The sequence below is a fragment of the Pollicipes pollicipes genome, unplaced genomic scaffold (assembly GCF_011947565.3).
Source record: "Pollicipes pollicipes isolate AB1234 unplaced genomic scaffold, Ppol_2.1 Scaffold_5724;HRSCAF=6776_pilon_pilon_pilon, whole genome shotgun sequence".
NCBI lineage: Eukaryota > Metazoa > Arthropoda > Thecostraca > Pollicipedomorpha > Pollicipedidae > Pollicipes > Pollicipes pollicipes.
Window position 1 is genome coordinate 34,539,321 of NW_023596746.1, and position 14,291 is coordinate 34,553,611.

Below are 14,291 nucleotides of genomic sequence, written 5' to 3' on the forward strand. Positions count from 1 at the left end.
CTAATTGTGGTAACTAATTTCGGTGTCGGACAGGATATGATAGTTTAACGACCATCAGTGGCAGGCACTGGCAGCGGAAGCCTCAGCAGTTTCGGCATCCTGACAGAAACGAACGCCTGACGCTCAGATGCCATTTCCTTCAAAGCACGCAACGGCTCGGCAGCCTGGCGAGCTATGTTCGTCCGTCTTTGTCAGTGTGACTCGCGCTTCCTAACATTAGCCTCGCAACTTATCCGTGTTTTGCACTGAGGCGCCATAAACAACATGACGGCCCTCATTATGTCTAGGGGCGCAGCGTGAGAGGCACGCGGCTCGACGAGCGGGCGCGCACCAGCGTATTGAAGAGGTCCGCCGCGTCTGCGCCGAGTGTTATCTTAGCTCGTGAAGCAAACACGCTCATAAACCCAAATCACCTCCGTCATCGCCATCCTCACTGCATAGGAGGGCGCTGTGTCCACTTGCAGCCAGCGCCGTCACTACAGGCCCTTTCTGAACCGTGTGTGAGTGAACCAGAGGCAAGCTCTGCCACGAGACATACGCCACACCAGAGCGTCTGCACCGTTTTCCACGTGCCAATGCGCGCCATGACAGCTGGAGCTCGCTAGACCCTGACCCCGGCCGGGTGAGCTGGCGCCCCGCGCCGTCGGCCGCGCCCCGGCGCGCCACGGCGGCGCGCGCTCAGGCCGCGGTGAGCGCGCGCCGCCCGCCGGCTATCAGACACATTACGGATGCCCGGCCAGGCGCGGCCGTGTCAGAGACGTATGCTGCGAACAGGCAACACGTATTTATGCGCTCATTAGCCGACCGAACAGCCACCGGCGGCCCCGGGCGCGGGCTGCAGAGGCGTGCTGTCGCCCCTCCCCCCACCCGACAGCCGCCGGGCCGCGCCTTCGTTCGGCTGAGCCGACACAGACGCGGCAGCCGTAAGTAAACGGTGTGGGGACCGATATCTCTCGCCTATGAGGCGGGCTCTGCTTTGCATGCACGTGTGTGTACGTGTGCAGTGCACATGTGACGAAGATATGACCGAGCTTCTGGACGAGTGCCTTGTAAATGGGGCTGTTTCGTTTGGACGAGTCGAATATGGCGAACTGCACGGGCCTTCGTGCATCCCGTGATCTCATCGGGCCCTGCTCATCGCACGGTCTTGCTTTAATTTGAATAGAAGTGACAATAAACATGCTGAAGAGGCCTGTACGGATGTGTAGATCATGGCTACAAGAGCCCCTATTTTGCATACGTGCTATGTGTTGACATTGTAAACAGATGCGAAAACTGCCTTAATGATCGCAGTCCGTTAAGAGAAATGATCAGCTTTAGACGTGCACTCAGCTGGAAGAGAATGCGCCATATTTCGTTTAACTTTGTTTATTTTGCAAGGTATTGGGATCTGCTGTTGTGTGCAGGAAATCGCTTTGTTAGAAGACTGTAAATTTATATTCAATGAGCGTGAATCAAGGATAATAAAAGCATCAAGATTGGGCGTTTTTTCGAAATGCGTACCAATACGGTGCTTAGTTTTCATTCTGCGTGCATGCCCAAGAAAAGCCATTGGGAATGCAAGTTTGCCCGACTGTCATCGAGGCTGATTTTATTTTCTACAGCTCGGCCCTAGTTAGAGAATCATGCTGACAAAAGGAAAAGGAAAACTGTTCGCGCCATTTCCTTTCCTGCTGTAAATCAGGACAACTTATCTAAATTTGCTTTTCAACACGGCATTTCCATTACAATTTACTTCCATTTAATTTCAGACATGTTGTTCTTTATCGGTTGTGACATTCATCCAGGAGATTTGTAAGCCACGTCATCTTGTTAAGCGTGCTACATATTTTCTAGAGATCATTTAATAAAAAATCTGCTATATTGTCAGCTATTGGCACGACATAAAAATAATAGCCATACACACCAATCGACCATTGTAATATAATTTTTCACCTGAGTACCTTATTTATGAAACGGTCCCATCACATACGTAATTCATTTTAAACATCACCGTCAAAACATTTCCCCACTCTTGTGTTAGCTATCACCATCATCGGAACAAATATGCGGTCTACCCGGCGGTTCAAGAGCTGTTCTATCCGTTTTTCGCTAAGGACCGCCGTTTTTCGTGCAGTCCTGTTGAGTTTGAAGCCTGGAGGTGCAATTGGCCTGTCACGCACGTGAGCTGGTCTAATAACACGGCGGGGGGCACGCGACCGGCCGCGGCGCGCGGAGCCGGCGCGCCATGGGGCACGCGAGCCGATCACTGACTCTGGCTCCGGTTGTGGCCGGCTCGCGGCGGTGACAGGGCCCGGGCACGGCAGGGCGTGACGCTGCGAGCAGCAGCCACACCCCTCAACACGGACCGGCACACGGCTACTAAAAACGCCCCCGCCTGCCATGTGTGTACCGGAGGTGCCATTTTGGAAGACGCGTCGACTGCCGCAGACTTTTAAAACAAAGTGTAAGATATGGACGGGGAGAAATTTCTTTAAGTGATTTCGCCTGCGGAATCACGCAGATGTTGGCATGATAAATGCATCAATTTAGGCTCATTATCGCTTTGACCCGACCCAGGGTACCCCGCTCAGAATACATTTCATGTTTCGCGGCTCGTTTTCCCGTCGTCGCCGCCTATTAAACCTATCTCATGGTTAGCGCTGGGGGGGGAGGGGCGGGGGGGACCGTTTCTGTAAACCGCGAACCCATGGAAGAAGCGCGTGCCGCCGCCAGGCCCGGCTACAATTGGCCGTAATGGCCCAAACTGCCTTCTCTGAGTACCGCAGGGCTTCTCAGCTTTTTCGGGCCCGCTTTAGGGCCATTACCCTGGCGTGTTTGATTAGCGGGGGTAATCATCCTGTCGACGGCTGGGGCGGACGGGCGCCGGCAGCAGCGGGTGTCCGGACGAGGTCGGCCGGCGCGCCAGTCACGTCTCTCACTTCTGACATCGTCTCACTGGACGTCAGCCGGATACTGTAGCCTTCCGTGGCAATGAGCGCGGGGCAACGAGGTGCTCTATCCAGGTGTCTGCGCGTCAGCAATGGGTACATAATCTGAAAATCAGAAATTAACGCATTCCTTAGCCCATGGTAAGTGCGTAAGGCCTGTCACCCTTTCGTCGTCACTGGCATTCTAATACGCACTCAGTTGCAGAGACTATATGGTGTCGCCTGCATCTTTCTCTGGCAGGAGGAGCGGGCGCCGCGAGCAATCAAACATCTGTCTCTGGTTTTCCAGACGCACAGCTTAACCACTACTGGCACTCACTGTCCCGTTCTTAAGCAGAGTTTAAGCTTAAGGTTACTCCCGAAAATTTGTGGATTTCTGTGAGCTGATCAGATCCAACATGTCCGAGCACCACCATACCACAGGTGGGCCAATAGGGCCAACGGCGCTACAGGCGGCCACGCACAAGCGGTTTACTCTGCTGACTTGATCTTTGTGTAAGCGCATCTAAGCACGGCATTCGCGTGTGAGGCTTGGCAGCCACCAAGGTTTGATGTTAGATTCGCCCTGCGTTTGACACTGGTTGCCACTAACCAGTCGCCGTTCTGTACTTGTTTTCATTGCGTCAGCGAATTTCTAGCCTGTTTCGTGTGAGCTGAGGTCTGAGCCACTTCGTCTGAGCCAAAAGCTCGCGTCTAGCTCACAGCTCACGGCTCACCGCGTCCGCTGATCTCTGGCTCCGTGCTCCAGGTGGCTCCGAGTGGCTCCACACCGGCTCATAGCTCACAGCTCAGTCCGCTGCTCGGCACCACCGGAGTGCCGCAGTCGGTCATGTTGGCGTCGGTCCGGACCGGGCCGCGGCGTGTGGAGCGGCGCAGCGGCGGCGCTGCCCTCCATTCAGCAGCCTCCGGGTCCGGACACACGGGGTCCACACTTGTGCCGACTCACCCCGGACAAATCAAACAGGATTATGTCCAATCACCTGGACACCTCGCTGCGCGCACTGTGTCATCCGGACCGCCCTGTTTTTGTCGGCTGGCGGGAGCGCCGGAGCCGCCCGAGCCGCAGTGTCGGTCCGTATCGACCGAGCCGTAGTGTCGGTCCGTATCGACCGAGCCGTAGTGTCGGTCCGTATCGACCGAGCCGTAGAGCCGTAGTGTCCAGGTAAGAGCTGCCGGGCTCGCTCGAACCGCGCGGTCCGCGTCCGAGCTCAGCACGCGCCTAGCGGTGTCGGGACTCAAAGCCTTACATGTGGCCCCGCGCGAGCACAGGGCACGCCACCGACCATCCGTGAGGACATACTCAGTTGTTGTGTGGGCGGACCGCTGGGGACTGGCCGACTACCGACTCTGGTGTTCGAGGATCCGGCCCATGACGTCGGAACCCGAGCTAGTCCGCTGACGAGGCCCATTTCAGAGCTGAAGCCCGTCGGCAGAGCTGGGCACGGCGGGACTCAATAGCTTAGCCATGAGTCATGTGGCAAACGCCTCCCGGAGTTGCATGTCAGGAGCAGACGAAGGTGTCGCGACCAAGGCCGAGCAAGCAGAAGGAACATGGAGAGTGGTCGCTCTGTCAACATTGGAAAAATCCGACATAGGGCCGGGGTGTTTCGTAGAATAGAACAATGAACTCATACCCCTCCTCTGTCCAACCATGGGCCGCTTTTGCCGTCATGATGATGGCCTTACGCTACAGCACGCGTTTTATTCACGCTCCGCGAGTTTCCGCTCACGAGCTGGGGCCCGCGAGGCACCAGCATCTGCGCGGACAGAGTGCAGATGGCAGCACCTGTCGAATCGTCCGCGGCCAGGCGGCCGGTCCAAACGGCGACCAAAACCCGACCGGGCCCGTGACCGGCCGCGCCCCGCCGCCGCCAAGGTGAAGATCAGTCAGCGTGCGCCGCCTCGGCCCGGTCGCGTCGGCGTCATTTGTTACGTTGACGCCGGCTCGACAGTAATTGGCGGCCTGGGCGCCGAGCGCGGCTCGTCGGCGGCCGGCCGCGCCGCTCGGCCTGCCCGGCCTGCGGTCGACCGCGGCTCGGGCGTCACGTCTTAGCCCCGGCGGCGACCGCCGCCAGCGCCCAGCCGTTTTTGCCGTGCCCGCTCTCGGCCGCATTCGTTAAGTGCCGGCCGGTGGCTGCGCCAGGAACACGGAGGTGCCGGCTGGCATCGCTGCACGCGCTATTCGCGGCGCCCCGCCGCCGTAATTGCCAGTGCCGCTGCTCTGCGGGCCGCCTCTGCAGCTAAAATGCACTCGATTAGAAGCCGGATGTGTTCGCTCTTGAAAACGGGTGCGGCCTTGCTTCTGCTGCAACGCTCATCTATGCTTTCATGCAGTGCAGAGCATGGTATTTTCATGTAAATCACAGTAGCTGAACTGTTCTACCCTAGACTAGATCAAATCAATCATTGATTTGAACCGGGGCTTCCAACAAAACCCAAATCAGTTACAAAAACCGGATGAAACACATATCAATATGACAGAGGCAAAATATGTTTTCCGCTGTTCTAGCGTATTTAGAGCCTGCAAGACGCCAATACATCGATTCACTGTGGATACGATAGTGTGAAAGGATAGCAACGCCCGCTCTATGAACAAACGCGGCGTCGTATAAAGTGACTGCGGATGCCGACCAGGGCACACCGATGTCCTCCATGCCTCCAATGACCAGCCATTTTGGTACGGAAGCCTATCAGATGGCTGCGGCTGTCACCACACATTCGCTGGCGTGGGGCCTCGAGCCCGCACCCAAAGAAAACCAACGCACCGCGACATATTTGGAGCTGGTCCGACCCAGAAACAGCGGTCCCATAGATCAGCGCTGTGTTCTGACAGCTGTACAGACGAGCGGCCGTCGGATCGGTCAGCCTGGACCCGACCCGATCAGCGGGATCAGCGCCGTCAGAGGTGGCCAGAGCAACAGCTTCTGACTGCTCCGGTCAACTCGGTCTGCTCTAGAACTGGGTCAGGTCCTCTGACTGCCGCCCGCTGCCACGCTACTTCGGTGTTGTGCATCTACGTGATTACTCAGCCAACAGCCGGCTGGTAAAACGGTGGCAGACTGCGCATTCTCCAGGTTCGGACCGGACCGTAACTGGGTTAGGTTGTGCGCCCCTGTCGACCAGGGAAGGGTCCGGGCCCGTCTGACCAGCGCTGGCCGTCCCGGGCCGTCCAGCGCGGGGACTCGGGGAGAGAACCGTTGAGCCGAACCGGAGAGGAATAAGCGCCGGCGTCGCTCAGCCCGCTTGCCTCCGTGTCGTCAAGCCGACCGCGGCCCGTGCATCACCGGTGCCGGTCGGCCCACTCGTCTCCAAGTGGCCGGGCCGGCCGCGGCCTGTGTATCACCGGCGCTGGCGCCGGTTGGTCCACTCATCTCCGAGTGGCCGGGCCGGCTGCGGCCCGTGCATCACCGGTGCCGGTCGGCCCGCTTGTCTCCATGTCGTCAAGCCGACCGTGGCCTGTGTATCACCGGCGCCGGTCGGCTCACTCGTCTCCGAGTGGCCGGCCGACCGTGGTCTGCGTATCACCGGCGCCGGTCGGCCCACTCGTCTCCGAGTGGCCGGGCCGGCCGCGGCCTGTGTATCACCGGCGCCGGTCGGCTCACTCGTCTCCGAGTGGCCGGCCGACCGTGGTCTGCGTATCACCGGCGCCGGTCGGCCCACTCGTCTCCGAGTGGCCGGGCCGGCCGTGGCCTGTGTATCACCGGTGCCGGTCGGCCCACTCGTCTCCGAGTGGCCGGGCCGACCGTGGCCTGTGTATCACCGGCGCCGGTCGGCTCACTCGTCTCCGAGTGGCCGGGCCGGCCGCGGCCTGTGTATCACCAGCGCGTCTGCCTGCGCCGCGCCACCACAACAAGCTTTTAGGCCGTGCCTATCTATCCGCCATCGCGCCCTCGTATGATGCCTTGATCCCCACTGCCGCCACTCGGCCGGCCGCCAGAGTGCTCGAGTTTAAATGCCCTGAGCTGATTGTGCGCCTCCGGTGCGGTTTGATCGGAGAAGGAGCCGGTCCGTCACTGTGTACCCGGGTACGCCGTGGACCGCGCGCCCGAGTAGGCGCGGGTCCCCAGTGGTCTCGAGAGAGGAGAGCGCAGCATGGCCGCATGTCGCGTCTCTGTATGTTCGCATCCCAAGATCGATGGGTCCGGGGCCCAGCGCGTGCCGCGGGCCACGGCCGTGGACGAGTCACGCCCAGCAGCAGTCGCTCTGGTGTCCACCAGCGTCACGACGCCGGCGGCTTTGGCCGTTTTTGTGCTTTGGCAAATAGGCAAACAGCTTAATACTTAGCATCATGTTAATTTTTGACCGTGACATCACCGTAAATACTGTCACTAATATATAATTCAAATGTTACGCCATGCGTCATAATATGCTGGGGTATGTCAGTAGCGGATGCTACAAAGCTGCAATGGACTCGGCTGCGCAGTGTGGCTTTAAAGCTCACGTAATCAATGAAGTAGAGCTGAATGGACAGATGAGGCGTCCAGCATGCGGAGATGGATTGGCAAATACGGTCCCTCACGAGCTATGTCTGCCGCCGGGCCGCGACGGAACAGCTCCAGAACAGCTCCTCCGCGTCGGGGGAGCTGGGATGCCTCATCATGTACCGTTTTGTACGTCTGCACGTGATCTCCCTGCCTTACTTACTTCATCTGCCGTCATCTCAGAGATCGCTGAGTCAGTGACACACCGCAGCTGCGCCTGGTGTCAATGGTGAATTGCGCGACAGGGCTCAGAAGATTTCGCACCCGATTCCGCTGACTCGGACCCGTTCGGCCGCCAGCCCAGAGATTCGCGCGCATGATGGGTGTAAACTTAAAGTTTTATGATGGGTGTACGCTTGAGGTGTGGCCGTCAGTGCTGCCAAGCCGAGCCGAATAAGCCTTTTAGCTGTCTTGTACCTGCTCCTCTGTGAGTTAACCAGCTGACACCTATACAAAAGCGGTCCTCCTCACAGTCCACATTCTTGGCGTGATGCCAGTGAACAAAAATCCGATGGAAGCCCAGGCGCGATGGTTTAATTACGTACCCCGTATTGGCTAACAGCGCGAGGCAAGAGCTCCACCTGCGCTCGGTGCGCAGCCGCCAAAGGGTCGACGTCCTCCGGTGCTCCAATCTGCGCCGAGATAAGCGGAGTGGCCGCGGCTTCTCGGCGGCGGCCGGCCAATTTCTAACCCGCTATCTTTACTGGATCGCCTCTGCCGGCCGATGCCACTGATATCATTGTTGAATACATTAGCGCAGTCAAAAATCCCGGCGCGCCACAAAAACGCCCGCCGCCGAGATGAAAGGCCGCGCGCCTGAGCCGACCGGCCGTGGACGAAGATCCGCAGAGAGGGGGGCTGTCAGCGCCGCGCCGGTCATGGTCCGGAGGCTCCACCGCCCGGCGCAGCATCCCGAGCGTTGAACTCGGCGGCAGATGGGGCTCACGCACCCCGACACTGCCGGCGAGCCGGCGGAGGTGCGGAGGTGCGGCGGCCGATTAGCCCGTAATGACGGCAGAAGGCGTCGGGAACTGCCGGCGACATCTCGCTGACGCCACTCCGACACGCCGAAGGGTGAGGGGCCAGCGCGTACTTAGTCCTAATGAAGCTCGCTCGAAAGGCGGCGCTAATGAAAAGATGGAGCGATAGCTCGGCGGCAGCTTCGGTCCAACACGCAGACGGTCGTGGCGCGGCCCAGCGAGCGTTTTTGCCGCCGGCGACGCCCCCGGCCTGATGGCTGCGGCGCCGAGACATTCAATTAAGCCCAGTCATCGAAACACGCTGCCGGAGGAGGCCATCGCGCCGCGACGGGGACGCCCGAATCACAGCGAGAAAGCCTCCAATCACCGCTCACGCGGCGATCTGATTCCGTTTCGACGCGGGACGCGGCCGCGCCGCCTGCCAGTATTCATAGTCTCCGCTACCTACTGCGTTTTTAGTAAATTAATACGCGAGCCGGCCGCTCATTGTAGGGAGCCGGTGGCGGGATTAAAGGACCGGCATATAAATGACACCATTACAGTGCAGTCGGCCGAGCGAGTCTGCACGTGCCACTCTCTGGACGCCGTTCGTTCTGTGGAGCCGGCCCCATTCAACGGCTCTGGCTGCTACCTCAGTGAAGCACACGGTGAGATGATGCGGCTTGTGTCGGACACGGTCCAGACTTCCGCGGACCTGAAGCAGCAGTAGTAAGCATCACGCCAAAAGTGGAATAACGTTTCGTTTGTGAAACCTTAACACTGCGAAATGTGCCAGTAGTGTTGAATATCTAGAAAGCAGCCCTAAAAGCTAAGGTTCTAGGATTGTCGTTCACAGCAGGACGTGCTACCGCCTGCTAGTGTTCTGATCAGCGCGAGGCGCCCTGCCCTGCCTCGCGCTGCCCTGTAGTAGCATACCTACGAGCTTTTCCGTGCACAAGGCAGCGGGTTCGTTTGTAATCCAATCAAACCTTTGTCACGTCGTGCACAAGTGGAAAAAAAACATTACGAAAGTGCCCATGTCGGCTGCACGACACTTATCGGTATCAATGCCGTGTGGTATTTCAAGGTCTAGCACTCGCGATCGGAATTCTAGCTCGCCGCGCATGATCCTTAATCCCGTGCTTGCTATTTTCATTACAGCATAGCGACAGTGGATTATGACGTGCATTGCTCACTACTCATGTCAAGTGCATGGCCACAACACGACACACCCGATCCGCCTTTAAAGCATGTCATTACACCGACAAATATTTCAAGTTCGCCCACCTCCTCAGCTCTTCGCCCCTCCACCCACGGTCCCCTCCGTGGTCCCCGATCCGGTTCGGTGACTCATCCGCTGTTCATTCACGCCCGCCGCGTCAGCGCCATGGTAATGAGTCAGGGCCATGCTTCTCAGCGTCTGTCAACAGTTATCGGACATCACTGCCTCGTTCGCACCAACCAGAGCCTGACGTACACGCCACGTCCTGCCATCCACCCTGACAGCTCATAGAGACATACTAGCGGCCCTGGTCCCGCCCGCGGTGGAGATCGCGGTCCGAGCAGGACGAGGTGGGGGCGAGAATCGGTCGGCATCAGGACCCGGCTGCTGGTCTGGAGGTGGTCAGCATCAGACATCGCTGCCGGTCTGCGCGTGGTCAATATATCGCTGCTGGTCTACAGGTGGTCAGCATCAGACATCACCACCGGTTTGGAGGTGGTTAACATCAGACATCACTGTCGGTCTGGAGGTGGTTAACATCAGACATCACTGCCGGTCTGGAGGTGGTTAACATCAGACATCACTGCCGGTCTGGAGGTGGTCAGCACCAGACATAACTGCCGGTCTGGAAGTGGTTAACATCAGAGATCGCTGCTGGTCTGGAGGTGGTTAACATCAGACATCACTGCCGGTCTGGAGGTGGGTAACATCAGACATCACTACCGATCTGGAGGCGGTCAGCATTAGACATCGCTTCTGGTCTGGAGATGGTTAACATCAGACATCACTGCCGGTCTGGAGGTGGTTAACATCAGAGATCGCTGCTGGTCTGGAGGTGGTCAGCATCTGACATCACTGTTGGTCTCAGGGCGGTCAGCATCAGACATCGCTGTTGGTCTGGATGTGATCCGTATCAGACATCGCTGCTGGTCTGGAGGTGGACAGCACCACACATTGCTGCTGATCTGAAGGTGATCAGCATCAGGCATCGCTGCTGGTCTGGAGTTGGTCAGTATCAGACATCGCCGCTGGGTTGACTCGGGCCGGTGGAGTAATCAGGCGATCTTATTACGCCAGCTCTGTGTCGAGAAAGCCGTTTAACTACCGTATGCCTGTCGGAGCGGCAGAATTTATGCCGTCGAGCCCAGCGGGCCAGCGCCTCTCGTAAAGCGCCGCCAAATTCGTCAACCCCTCTTTAGTGAAGACGTCATGTGCCTGCGTAAAAACACAATAAACGGCCGAACAGCCGTGCAAAAAAATCCGAGCAAAAAGAGACTCGATTGAAAGTGTCCCCATAAAGTGGGCATGTGGGAACAATGACTAGAGGCACGCCTCTGTGTGAATGATTCGCATTCATGGGACTGAGCAGCGGTAAATAGATGCTGATCAAAGCGCTGGATGGAGATCACGTGACGCCAGCCGATCAGACGTGGCTGGGGTACCCGCCTGGACCGGCAGGCTCGGAGACACGCTCCTCGCTGGCACTGAGGGATACCCATGGGGTGCGGTCATCGGACGACGGCCAGTGCTCGGCTGTGTTGCCGTTAGTCTTAGCGTCCGCCATTATTCGGCGGCGTCGCTGTTCATCCCACCCTCACGCTCGGCGCGCCATTGATGGGATATTCGCGTCACTTGTCGAGAGCGTCTCCACTTTGTCCCAGCGTCCGAGGACGTCTCCAGACAGCGGGAGCAGGACGGGCACGCCTCTGTCCGAGGAAGTCTCTAGACAGAGGAGCGGGACAGACACACCTCTGTCCGAGGACGTCTCCAGACAGCGGGAGCAGGACGGGCACATCTCTGTCCGAGGAAGTCTCCAACCTCACGCCCCGTCACGCCTCTGCTGCTCAGAACAGCGCAGTCGTGCTGCGGCGCTAAAACATGCCGCTTGTTTGCGATAGACGCCGCCCTGACAGTCGATTTGTTCACGCTCGGCTATCGTTATTCATGTCTCAGCAGTTGGCTCGGTAGGCGGCTGTGTCCGTTTGACGCCTGCGCCGCCAAACTGTGTCCGTTTGACACCCGCACCGCCAAACTGGTCCCGGCAAAAAGTGGAGCAGCAGCGGTCTGACTAATGTGTGCGGCTGGGCCGACACTGTTCGATGGCTATCAGAGACGGACTGCGAAACATTAGTCTCGGTCCTGATGCTGTCAGGCCGCGATAATGGGAGCCGGAGCGTACTGAGGAAAGAGGAAATTTCGGTTCGTAGTTGTTTGGACTGGTTACCGGCTGGTTAGGTCATGTACAACTGGGGTGAGAGATCAGTCAAGTAGAACTACGAACGGCAAAGCGGTAAACTCATGAATCTCATTGTTAACATCCACCAGTGCCCCGCCAGGTTTCTCCTGCTTCTTTTGACTCCCTGTGTGCCTTAAAAAGATGCAAATGTCCTAACTCTGTATGCTTGCTCTGTGCGTACTGTTGCTGTTTTACAAGCAAGCCTTCAAAATTGTAGAAAATCAAGTACAAGCCTTCCAAATTTGCTTGTGTTGATCCAGGCATTTCGACAGCACGAGCCACGAAATATCAACACTCCATACCGACATACCAGACCATGCCCTCTTGCCAGCATTCAAGAGCTCTCGACTCGCAGCATCTTCATGACAAACCATCCCCATGACGGCCAGGTTTTCACGGGCGTGTTTTCCTTCTCCGAAGCAAAACAAACATCGCCAGTGATGTGGCGGAGCACGCTCGTCGACCGGATCGGCCAACAGGTACAAAACCCCACAGCAAACAGCTCCAGAAGACCGGCGCTGGAGCTGGTGCTGGAGAGAGCTGCGGCCGGCGAGCGGGGCTGAGCGGGGCGCCTCTCCTGAGTCAACACACGCGCCGCCGGACGAGCCGAGCCGCCCGCCCCGGCCCGACGCCGCCATTGTCATGGAGAAACGCGGCCTGCTCCGAATGCAGGACGGAGGCGGGATTGAGACGGTTTGCCCACAGTACAGTGAAAGTTTAAATAGGTTTGAACGTGGTTGATGCCAGAAGGCGGTCAGCCGCCACATGCATTTTGATGGAGTGGAGCGGTTCGGCGGAGGTGAAATTCCCCAAAACAAAATCTCACCTATAAGCTTGTAGATGATTTGAAAATCCTATATCAGTTTAAGCCTGGTATTACACTGCTTGCATTAAGTGCATTTTGTTGGCCACAAAATGATGCGTTTCTTTTCGATGTGATATCACCTGTCGGTTCTTTAACCTTATGCCGTTTCCATTTTAAATTGGGAAAACAAGCGAATTTTCCATGTAGAAATGGAACAAAAATATTTTTAGAAGAGTTGTTTTAACTGTAGCGCACCAAATATCTCTTAGGGAATCTCGAGCGTGCAGCATGCCTTATTTAAGGACACCTCATTTTATTATGCGGTAATCGACTGCATTATAAACGCAGCACTTTTAATTAAGACCGATAAAAGCGGTGGTGATATCATTCAATATTTTGAAGTGGTTTATTTCAACACCTTCTGCCTTGGGCTATGTTCCACAGCACCCAAGTTGATGATCGCATTTCGTTTGATCTTGCATAAATCACGGTTCTCAAGAGTCCATGAAGCCACACCGCGCTCAGCTACGTCAGAGAGGTGTGCTGCTATTCCCTGCCACTCCGCCACCGGTTACCTGAGGTCACCTGAAGTCACCTAAGATCAACTAAGGTCACCTAAGATCAACTAAGGTCACCTAAGATCAACTAAGGTCACCTAAGGTCACCTGAGGTTACCTGAGGTCACCTGAAGTCACCTAAGATCAACTAAGGTCACATGAGGTCACCAGAGGTCAACTGAAGTCACCTATGCCATGATTTACAGACTTCCTGATCTCGCTCGCTCGTACAAACACCGTCTCAGTGGGTACTCGATCAGCCAGACTGCTTCATCGACCAGCTGCGGTTTCTGTAAATACCGAGATCACGCACGCAGGCCGCCGCCGGCGGGCGATCGTGTCTCGGTGCAATGAGCGGCACGGCGCTCTGTGGACGCGGCGCCGGCGCGGCCCGAGGCCCGGCGCGTCGCGGCCCGCCGAGGCCGCCGGCCGCTGCTCGATGGCTCCTGCGTGAGGCGTGAGGCGGCGCCCAGGGTCGCGCTGAGCACGCCGGACGGCGGACGGCCCGCCAGCGCGGCGATGCCCACACCCCGTCCGTCACGAGGCGCCGGCAGCCGGCAGACGACGACCTCGGCTGCGCCGGTGGCCAACTGCAGCGAATCAGAGCCGTCTCGGGCGAGGTGCAGTCTCCGTCTGCCGTCGATTAGCTGTGTGTTCGGCGGCGCGTTCCTTTTGATGTTAAACGGCGGCAGTCTTTTATGCCGGTATGCACGAAGCATTCCATTTCAGTTGACGATGAACCATATGTACAGCTGGTGAGAAACAAACCATAGGTGTTATTCAATGACGCCCCTCACGCATACCACACGCCGCCTGACAAGGCCCCACCCTTCTCTCAGTCTCAATGCCAGACTAACAAGCTCGTCCTCAGCCTGTCCGCCTCAGCCTCAGCCTGTCTGCCATGCTCGCCTGACCAATGTCGGCCAGAGGCGGACAACACGAGGCATCAGCGGCCGATAATGCGCTCTTTGTGGCAAGCGGGATGGTCTCACATTCATGAGTTACGCAAATCTGTAACAAAGCGTCCATTAGCCATCTCATGACCTTGAGATGGACATGGTCTGAAAGCACGCATTTTTGTGTTTGTTTGATACATGGGAA